The sequence below is a fragment of the Corvus moneduloides genome, chromosome 6 (genome assembly GCF_009650955.1).
Source record: "Corvus moneduloides isolate bCorMon1 chromosome 6, bCorMon1.pri, whole genome shotgun sequence".
In the NCBI taxonomy this organism is placed as follows: domain Eukaryota; kingdom Metazoa; phylum Chordata; class Aves; order Passeriformes; family Corvidae; genus Corvus; species Corvus moneduloides.
This window is the reverse complement of record NC_045481.1, coordinates 50,312,091-50,323,539: the sequence shown is the minus strand read 5'-3', so window position 1 is coordinate 50,323,539 and position 11,449 is coordinate 50,312,091. Positions and strand designations below refer to the sequence as shown.

The following is an 11,449-nucleotide window of genomic DNA, read 5'->3' as shown; positions in this document are numbered from 1 at the left end:
GCAATGAATAAATGCATTGATTTATGTTAAATGCCTTTTCCTAATAATGGCCTCTTACTACCATCTCATATGCAAACACAGCTTTCGCCACAGTTTCTGCACTTAGATGAAAATATTACTGACTTCAACTCAAAATCTGAAAACGCTGTCATTTAAAATTTCTAGTAAGATTAACTGCAACTGTTAAAACAATCATTAATAAACCTGAAAAGGGACAGCTAAAATATATTAGCTATTTTCCCAGGTTTTAGTAACTTTAGAATATCCTTGACACTGAAATTGCTGAGAAACTAAGGAATAAGATCTTCACCTTAATTACTTTTTAACAATAATTGATTTCATACCATTTCTTTAAAAATGCACAAATCAGTTAACATAGGAAACCACATGAGCATTTTTCAAATTAGCAAATCATTAACTTGCTAGTACTGTTTCTACAGACAAATAAATACTGATTAAAGGGTCTGGAAATCTGAGACTAACAGTTAAATTTACAAATCTGTCACATGCTTTCATGAATATTACAGTGAAGGAAATATCAAGTGCAAAGAAAAATAATTAAGTTAATTCCAATTTAAACAGTAGTTTTTATGTAGCAGCCTGTGTTTCACATAGGATTTAACAGCTAATGCTAAATTTCTCACAATTAATGAGGGAGTTCAGATTTAGTATCCTACAGTGGAAAAAAAAATTAATATAGGATCAACTAATCTAATTATGTACAGTTCAATATGAAAGTATTACAAGCTTTGAAGTGCTTTGAAACATATTAAAACACTGATACCTATTTAGAATAACTATTCTGTAAATAGAGATAATCCTGCCTCTTAAACTCGATACTGGTGGGGGAAAAAAGGTTTGTGTTTTCTTTAGGGAAGCCTAAGTGTAAGTGGGAGTCTAACATGAGTGTTGCCAATAAGCAGAACTGAGGAATTTAAACCGTGCATTGCATTCTTCTTATGCTAAAGAATTTGTCTTGATGCTACAGACAACGTGCCAAGAGTTCAGCACCCGGCATTATCGTGTGTACTTCAAAAGGTTCTGGCTCATAATTGCTATGATCCAAGATAAAATAAAAGGGCTGCTTTCCCTTTTCTCATTAAAATGAGAAACGTTAATGTAATCACTCGCGTAAAAATATGTCATGCTTTATGTAATTTGAAAACCCGACATGAAAACTGGAAGTCACAGTAAAGGTTTTTCCTTTCTTTCACCTTCTCAACAGATCTCATTCCTGTTTCATACTGAACAAGCTTCTGTGTAAAGCAAGAGCTATGGCTGTTTCTTCACCATAAATTAATCATGACACAAAACTAGAAATGAAAATGTCTCTTAAGAATAATTTCAACTACAAACTGCACCAATGAATAATACTGCACAATCCTAATTAAACACAACTCTGCAGCTGCAAAAATAGGCTGAATCTGTCCAAAGCTACGAGTTGGCTTTAAAGGCTGGTTTGTTAGGGACTGTTTTCTTAAGGAAGGCTGGGCCCTCAGTCTTAATCAGCCAATAAATTATTTCCTGCAATTACATTAAATAGAAAATTATCTTCAAATTGGGAATGTTAATTGAAAATCAAAATTCAGACTGAAGTTTAGAAATTACATGCTGAATATAATTAGTCTAGAAAGGCTTCACCTCTATTTCATAAACAGGCTTTTGGTGTTTCCTCAAGTGACCATTCAGCAAAGCTATCTACTGGTAATGCACTACAGGGGAAACATTTTTTCCTTGACATGTACACTAATATACTTTCCTCTTATTCATGATGTTTTAAACAAAATTCAATAAAAATCTCCATTCAAGTTCTGTTAAGCTTATTACATAGAGAAGAGGGACTTTGTTAACACCAAAAATAAAATTATATCAACAAATTCTCATTGACTAATAATCTCAAGCCAAGGCCAGCAACTTTCTTCTGTACTGGAGTAAGAGAACAGACCAAGAGCAGGGTTCAAATGCTTCCTAGCTCCACCTACCCCTTTTCCCCACTGCTGCATTATGGACAGACACCTTCCATGATGCACTTTAGTCAGTCACCTATAGTCTTGGAGCCGGGAAGACAGGCTCAGGCAGGCCTCCCAGACACTTGTTCTCCTCGTGGCATAAGTTTTAGGTGTGTGTTTGGCTTCTATGTTCTCCAAAGCTTTGTTAAAATAACTAGATTGAATGGTAACTTTTTGGCTGTTAGTTTTAAAACATTGGGTTTAAAGGGACAGAGGTGTAGAGGCCTGTTAGGTTAAGCCCTCCACCTTCTTTTCCCAGCACATGAATATACTTCGATGAATATACTTCATTTGTACATGGCTTCTGAGGGTGTCCACTTATGCCTGGGTTTGCAATCAGTAGAGCAGAGCAAATTTAAACTCTGCTGATGGGTGTTATCCAGCAATTTGGGAGAATTCTGAACACATGATTCCATCGAGGTCAAAAGGCAGAGTTCAGCCAATAACTCCAAGGCCTCGTTCAATTCCAGTGGAGAAGACTCTGGCCCATTTGAGTAGTTTATGTTTATGATAAAATTAAGCCATAGAACAGCGTGTTGTGTTAAAATATTTCAATGTTAAAATATGAGCATGAATAGCAGTTAAATTTTAAGCCATAACAACTTCCCAATTTTATGTTTAAAATATTCAAAATGCATTTGCTAAAATCCCTGCTGAGAGGGGAAGAAAAAATCAATATTCATAATAAATAAGGCTTGTAAAAGGTATCAGAAATTTACTAATTTCTATTATGATTTATTTTACTTTTTTTTTTCTGCTATTATCAATTAAACTCACTGGAATGATTTTAAAAAAAAAAGTTTCTGATAAAAAATATCTCCCTAGTTATAACCCCTGCAAACAGGGGTTTATAATGGAAGTGCTGACACAACCCTAACTACAGCAGCGCAAATGGTGCCGCTATAATACACAAAATCAAGTTCTATTATTCTAAACTATCCTCGCTCGGGGGGTTTTCTTTACTGTGCTCCCAGACAAACTGCTGAAGCATGAAAAATTTAAATGCAATCAAGTGGGTCCAATTCTACTTTACTAGAACAAGTGTCTACAGTGGTACAATCTTAAAAGAAGATGCAACAGATTTGTTTGGTGCTTTTCTTTCTTTTTTCTTTTTTAGCTGTTTATTTATAATACTGTGCAGTGGAGATAAAATAAGAGAGGAAATTACACTCACATTATATCAGTATATTGATTACACAGCACACAATCAGAAAGAAAACTACATTGTGAAATTGTTGCTTTGGTTAAATTGACAGATTAGCTGAACACAGCAATCACTAAAGGTGGAAAATACATCTAATGGGGATGAGAAAAGGTTGGAAAAGGCCCTAATTAACTGAAGTCCTATCACCTACTCAAGTTTGAGATTTTAAAAAAATCTTGATTCGTATTTTCCAACACTAGAATAAATTCTATCTCATTTTGAACTTGAGACATAAACAAAATGTGATGATTTATCAAAAGGTCAGTAAAGCTGAGGGATTGGACCTCAACCTCAATCAGCCTCAATACCGAGGTAGTAAAGCTAAAATCAAACTGCCAAGGGTTTTTTTACCTACAAAAAGCTAAACACAGTATCTATGGCTTCATTTGCCATAGATATGACCTGATTTTTTATTTTAAACCAGAGAAGAAATTCTCTCTGCCCTAATGAAGACTGCCAGTCAGATTCACAAAACATTGATTTTCCTTATTTCCTACAGCCAGCATGTGTTATACCTTTCTAAATAGAAATATTAATACTTTTTTGTCTAAGGTTTTTCCACAGTCTCAAACTCTTCAAAAAATTCATACCCTCTTTTTCAAAACAGTTAGCTGATAGTCCTGACATGAGAAGTCTCCAAAGCCTGAAAAGTCTTCCATCCCTGTTGACTGTTCAAATGATTAAATGTTACAGTAGAAATTAAGGCGAGACCAGGAGTTTCAGCTGCCAGACATTTCAGAATCAAGCCACGAGGTATAACAACAGATAACAACAATGCAATGGCCCAGACACTGTTTCAAAAACATATAAACTGAGCAATACAACGAGATATATGACAAAGCAGACTTGTAGTTGGCCAGGGACTCTCTCTTCTGCTCTGCTCCACCCTCACAAAGCATTCATAAACCTAAAGGCATGTCTACACTGCAGCCACATAAATGACTGCTTTGTAATGCTCAGATATCCAAACTAATTTTAAACAAGCTTGCTTCTGATAGCTCTCCAACTACAGTAGCATGGTGCTCAGATGGACTAATTCATCCTGCTTTAGTGACTGCAGCAGAGACATAACCCAGGTCTACAGCTCCAACAGTAGATTGGAATCAGATTAGATTAGAAATATATTCGCTTACAGAGCTTTTATGAACAGTCTCCATTCCTTTTCCCCAAAGTGCCAGATTAAAGTACTTAAGTGCATGATTAACTGTAAGTATGCAAGCAGTCCACTAATTTCAAATTGGACTACTCGGTTTCAAAAAGTTAAGCACATGTCTAAGTGCTTTGGTGACTCCAGAACTAAATAAATTAAAAGCAAGCATTTTTAAAAGTACTCATAATCTTTTAAGCATTTCCTTCTAAACTTTTATGCTGACCTGGTGTTCATAAGTAAAAAAAAAATCAGCCACAGCATCTTATCCCTTCCCACCTTTTAAAATGTGCATACTCCTCTCATAACATTAAACATTGTTGCAGGACCCTCCCTCACAAATCAGCGCTCAGCTCTGGGGTACACTAGATGCATTATAGTTCAGATAGACTTAAAGAAAAATGAATGTGCTTTGGCAATAGACAAAATATTTTGCAGCTCGGCCCCTGTAAAACAATGTTTTCTAGGCAGAACCCAGTAACGTAACTCACTGTAAAGCTAATGCTGTAATTTTTCTGCCAGTTTAGAATAAACAGCTATTTTCTAAAATTATGAAATCTCATCTCTCTTTTCAAGGAGAGTTAGGAACACAATAGAACAGTTAGTAAAAGATTTTGTTCTCCTGGGGCTCCACACCCCAACATAAATCCCTGTGCATAAAACCCAAATAGCTTGAGAAGGCAGCAATGGGAGAGAATTTCTCGGTTTCTGTTCCTGGCTCTGAGTCACAGCAAGCCCTCAGGCCAATCAAATCTACTCCCTCAAGCTCTTCCTCGGCTTCATTCTGCAGGAATTCTACAAGAATTAGTTACATGTAGATCATAAACAGCATTGCAAGATTAGAGAGTTTATGGTAATCGCAGGAACCACCTTGGAAATAAAAGGGCGGGAGGGGGAGTGGAAGCAAATGTGATTCAAGAAATGACAGCTATAATGTTAACTGAGCACCCAAATCTCTGGCTGAAATAAGCATCGAGCTAAGCAATACACCCACGGCTCCCAAGATACACACTCAGCTATTCTTGCATTTGTTTTTCCAATCCAGGCAAATTACATTTCTGCTAATAGATATTAATCCAAATCACAAAGTTTGACTTCAGATTCAGACTTCCTCAGAGTTCAGAGAGTTGGGAGCAACTTTTATGGGATTTATTCTCATTTGAAAAAAAAAAAAAATGTGAGGAAAAAAACCCCAGCTCCTTGGAACTTTTTGGAAAGTCTTTTTCTTATGTTCTGCCATTAGAGTGACCTTCCCAACCATGCAGCCACAGTGAACAGTTAGGGTTAGGGAATGAGCTCTTGTCTATTCACCTAGTTGTTGAAAACATCAAAATGGATGTAGCAAAACAGTCTCACAGCCCCTCAGAACTTTTCAGTGAAAATCCAAAACTGTCTGTTTGGATTCATAAAATGCCAAAATTACAACCTATCTTTTCAGCAGGCTAAATACTCCATCCTCTTTATCCACTAACAGAAGCTCTCTCTGAAAACGCCTAGGGTGAATGAACCCACGTTGAATGCAGTAAAGGGCAGGGAAAGAATAGTCATTTAGCACCTGGGATGTGCTCATCTTCGGTCACTGTAGTTAATATTTTCTATAGTTTATATTTAGCTGACAATATTGCTGTCACTTTATTTAAACAGCTTGAGACTGTTCTTTGGACTGGAGCTCATATGCCCTGGAATGCTTTGACTCATGAATTGTTTCTCCTGATAATGTTACATCACGTAACCACCTCTGTTTAATTGGTTGGTATTAGCTTCTCGGTGATGGCTGCCTTTAAAGTCCTGTGACTGGGCCATGTGTCTCTGGATATCCAATTTCTTACTGTTGGAAAAAGAAAAAGAAAAAAAAAAAAAAAAGCAGTACTGACTCCCAGCTATCTTTACCAATAATTATGGGAACAAGAGTGAGCGTGCCAAGAATTTATCCATCAGCAACTTATTAGGATTTGTTTCTCTAGGCAGCAAGTAAGAGAATAGACAATATAAATAAAAGCAATTCTTAAAGACAAAATTTTAAAACAATGCTTGCTATAAATAAGCATTAATCCACATATTTTTATGGATCAGAATGATTTAATTGTTTATCTGGATGATTATACAAATGGTTCTGATAAAGGATGCCTAAAAGTACTAAGAAAAATTTATTTTAACAAGTTTAGACTTTGAGACTTTACACAGAAGACAATACTTTTTTTTTTTCCCCTTAAAAAGCCAGTTAAGAAGCTGTTTTAATAACAAAAAATCTTCCTGACCACACTTAAACCTGGTGGGCATAAGTTCCTGAAAGGTTCATTAAATCCTTTCAATGCTCCATGAGAAACAATGGCAAGATACAGCATTCTCACATTTTTTCCCTCCTACATTTTCAGAAGTTGCTTAAGATTCCATGTAATGAGCGAAACAATTAATTTTCAATCCTACAGGTGTGAGGGGTCACATGCCATCTCTCTGCATTTCAGAACAAAAATATCGATACAGTCAGACTTCTCTCCCCTTCTCCTGCCTTCTACTCCCACCTTTCCATACTTTTGGTTCTCATCTCTAAGTCAAACCAAGCACCTCAGTAGACAGAGAAATGAAGCATTAGTTGCAGGGTCACCTGTAGCCTGTTGCAGTAAAGCACCTAATTAGTACCTCCATGTAACACAAAACAATAGCTCTGCAGCTTAGTTACAGATTTGTCTTTTTAATAAAAACCTTACACTATAAGCCTAAAAATATTTCTAGCTGGCAAAACATTTCTGATTCAGTAGAGGTTATGCAAGCATCGAAGCACTTAAATATAGGTGCCAAACCACATTGCCAGGAGCTCTTAGTATTGTGAGGTACTGCTACCTGACAGCCCAGTGAATATAAAATTGCTTGTTTCTCCAACTGAAGACAATCAAATTGTCACCCTCCATTGTAATAATACACAATTTGAGATCAGCAAAGTGCCAACACAATTACCAGGGAGAAACAAAATGTAACAAAAACATCAGATCTAAAATTCTCTAAAGGGTAAACATTTCCATCTGGCTACTCACACACACACACACCAAAAAAAAAAAAAAAAAAAAAAAAGAGATATTTAGATGAGAGATTTTATTCTCACTATCAAATATCCTAGTGTTATTTAGCAATAAGATTTATTTGTAAAATAGAAAAAACAGCTAAAGGAGGTGATTCACGAAACACTAAAAATAAACACAGGTCAGAACTGTGCTGGGATTTTACTTGTGCACATTTAAAGTACTGCAAGGGTCAGCAGTGTTGCTAGGGACGAGTATATGTATCTGTACTGTTGTTATTATAAACTCATATATGTGAGGTTTCATAAAAATTAATTCTAACTGGCACACGGCGTACTTTGGCACAAGCTACACATGACGTGCCACTTTTATTTGTTTATTTAAATGACTTCACTCTGAGAAGTGAAAATGAAGTTTGAACTGCAGTCTGCCTCAGAACTGGGACTTTCAGGATATTAAAAACCTGAGGAAAACCTTTGAAGGAGGTAATCTGAATACATGAAAAATAGCATTTTCACCATATATTTCTTGAGGTTATTCAGCAAGTGGCCTACATATTCAGGAGTGAAATTTGCATTTTGGTGATGCAGAGATCTAATAACCAGAAATTGTTTTATATCTACAGTAGCTCTGGGCATCCTATAAACTACAAAAGAGTGTCCTAGGTAGGATATATACACGGAAAACTATTTTCATCTGGTTCACAGAAATGAAACTAAACTTAAACCCTTCTTGAAAAATTTGCACTGTCGAGTGATATCATGGATTATCTTTTCTGTGTTGATATTCCATTCACTACTAACACGCACACAAAGTCCCTGTACATTTACTGGTGTAAACACATCACCTTCACATATTCTTTGAGGTTTCACCAGCTACGGGCAAGTTAGAAAAGAAGAGAAAAGAGCAAACTATGCAAAGCCAAGAATCAGTCTTTGACATCAGCTTTTCTCTGAAGAACTATTAAAGAATGGCAGTAATGGTCAAGGAGCTTTTTTCCACCCCGCACAGCTGCACCAGAGTCAGATATAATCCTAACCCTTTGGATAAAGCAGACACAAGGGCTACTTATATGTTGTTAGCCTTGCAGAAGAGGATAAGATGCAGCTCCACGTATCCAACTGGGAATTCCTGCTGTGCCTTGTCTCAGGTGCCGCATCCACAGGAGCTCAAGTGCAACACAGAAAGGCTGGATTTCCAGCTGCAACCTGCTCCCAGGCTTTGGCCTTTGATGGCTGCTCTTGTGCACTGCACTGACTCACACAACACAGCACCAGTGGGAACAGAGGAAGAAAGGGAGGTAGCAAAAACCCAAAACAATTTTAAAAGCTCAAGTATTTTGGTCAGATAAAACGTAACTAGACACAATGCCCATTTTTCTACAACTTTAGGAAGTTCTGATTTTTGTTCAGGGTCCTTACAAAAAGGCTTTTAGAAGGCAGCATTGTGTACAATATTTATTTGTTTTGAACTAACATCTACACAATATCATCATTACCTGTGCGCACAATGGGAACCCTAAAATGTGTTTACAGACCCCTACAGGAATCACCTCATTCACCAGTGAGTTGTAGCTACTACTGGGAGAAAGGAGAGGGCAGTCTGAAGCAGCACTCTGTTCAGAAAAAGATTACATGCCTACCCATGAAACATTTGAGAAATACCCCTATTAGATGGGCAATGTGGCCAAGAACAAGTGTGGTAACATCTTTTTTTCTCCCCCTAAACTCTCCACTGCTTGGGCTGGGCAACAGCATGGGACCCTTTTCTTTTCATTTTAATTATCTTCACTATGAAAATATGAAGAAAGAAGATAAATAATTACAACACTCTAAGAATTCAAATAAAGTAAAACAAAATATTTTCTCCTCTATTAATTAAGGTAATCAGGTGCTATTAAGTGCAAACAATTTAAAGTTCAATTTCTTGAGACTTTGAACCTCCTATCCTTTCACAAGCTCCACAGGTGAAATATCTACCAATTTTAACTTCCTTTAAAAAAGCCTGAAATAATAAGACATTGTTATTCAAATTCTTAGTATGACATATTTAACATCAAGCATTTTAACTGTTACTTAGTTACAAGAATAAATTGTTTAATACTAACCAGTTTCCCAGATAAAGTTTTGTATTTTTTAAGAAATTCACTAAGGTATCTGGACTGGGCACTAAAAAGAATCAGAGAACATTAAAAAGTCATTGTCACAGGTGAAACTTACACCACTTCATCACTCAGCTTGGAGAGATCAAGCAGCAGCAGTCCTTGCATGCAGAACTCTGAAACTGCATCAGTTGCAAAGCAAACTACAGACTCTCCATCTTTTGGTTTCAGTTCTCTAAAGCACCACAAAATTGTTGAAAAGAAATAATCTGCAATAACTGAGGACCCTCGGCTATCCCGCTTCCATGGAAGGTTACAGAATACAGCATCTGCTCTCTAACAAGGAGAAGGAAGCATGCATATCAAAATCAATCATAAGAGTAAAGGTGAAGAGTGCCAAGCTCGGAATTGCTCCACATTTCTGAGTGCTCAAAGTTCAGTGTTAGTAATTTTAAATGTGTCAAAGAACATAATGAAGAACAACTAGAAGAATACAAAAGAAAACACAAGCAGGCACACGAACCAAAAGCTCAGATGAAGTTGTTTCCAAATAATCAGAAAGTAAAAAGACCGAAGGTCTAAAATGCAGACTTAAAATGTTGACAGTGATTTTAAATATTTTTACCACTAATCTGCACATCCAGTTAGATCCCCTGCAAGTGATTTTAACTAAAATATTGAGATATTCTTTTATAACTTGCGGTACAGTATGTGTACCATTGAAATATACAGGGCCTTATTGTGGTTTTGATTTCTGACCTATTTTTTCCTATATATTAAGGATAAAACATACGATCTGCCTTTGTAAGGAAGTCTTATCTTCTCAAACAATATCAATTTTTGCTCAGAGCTATATTTTATAACAGTTTCCCACTTAAGTTTATTGATAGTAATTTATAATAGACAAGTAAACAGTGCATAATATGTGCAGCCTATTACTTCTAAACCCAGATTTGAACAGTTTCGTTTTCTCATGGACAGTTGTTGAGGGCTCTGTTAACAATTTCAAAAGCATTGTCTACAGAACATAACACATACACTGCATACACACAGCTTTGCAGGCAGGTTTAGCTGGTACAGTTATCCTCACTACCACAAACCAAAAACAAGACAGTCCATTGCCTGTGGTTCCAATCCAAATATGAATAGAACTGAAAAGAAATCTTTTAATCCAGGAATTATGACACAGACATAGAATTGTTACGGACTTTTGAGAATGGGTCGGATCCTCAGACGCTCTAAATCAGAGTAGTTGTATTGAGGTTAACACAATCCCATTCATTAATCTAAAGATATATCCTTAACAACTTCTTGGCATTGAAAATTTACATTGGGTCTTTTTGCAGTGTGGAATTTCTGTGTTTTCCGTGAAAAACTGACTCCCATTACAATATTGGCAGGAATCATGTGACACGATAATATTCCTCCAAACACTCATCGCAGAGAAATGCAAAAAATAGCAAGGTAGGTTAGGAATAGTAGTGGACTGTACCCATTGCTCTCAGGAGTTTGAAAGTGTATTGCTCTTGAACTGATTCAAAATAACAAGATCTCTTCACTCACACAGACAAGCACTTTCAAAAAAAAAACCCAAAAATTACTTCTCTAACTGGCATAAGAGCTTATAGCAGATCATAATTTGGGGAGGAATCAAACACAAACTACTAAAACAAAAATAATTTATGTTTTAATTTGAACATGAATTCTTAGGCTGCTGCTTGGCAAAGCACTGCAGTTCAGCAGCTCCTGTGGAGCAAGGTCACAAAAGAGACAGGGGGGTCATCCAAATATGTAAGACCCCCAGCACAGCAGGCACAAACTCTGCACTAATTATTTGAGGTCACTTCAGTCCCCAGCACACAACCACTCTGGCAGCCTCCACGTGGCATTGGCATCATGCAGAACAGGGCTGAGGTGACAGGACCAGGGCAGGTGCCCATCAGCCCATCAGGAGGCACACATTTGGGCAGA

The 11,449-nt window shown here is 36.7% G+C and overlaps 1 protein-coding gene across 8 annotated transcripts in view; it reads right to left on the bottom strand.

Moving 5' to 3' along the window:
• The window catches only part of SOX6 (SRY-box transcription factor 6), a 373,678-nt gene that overhangs the window by 232,392 nt on the left and 129,837 nt on the right, over positions 1-11,449 (bottom strand). The gene's annotated exons all lie outside the window — the stretch shown is intronic.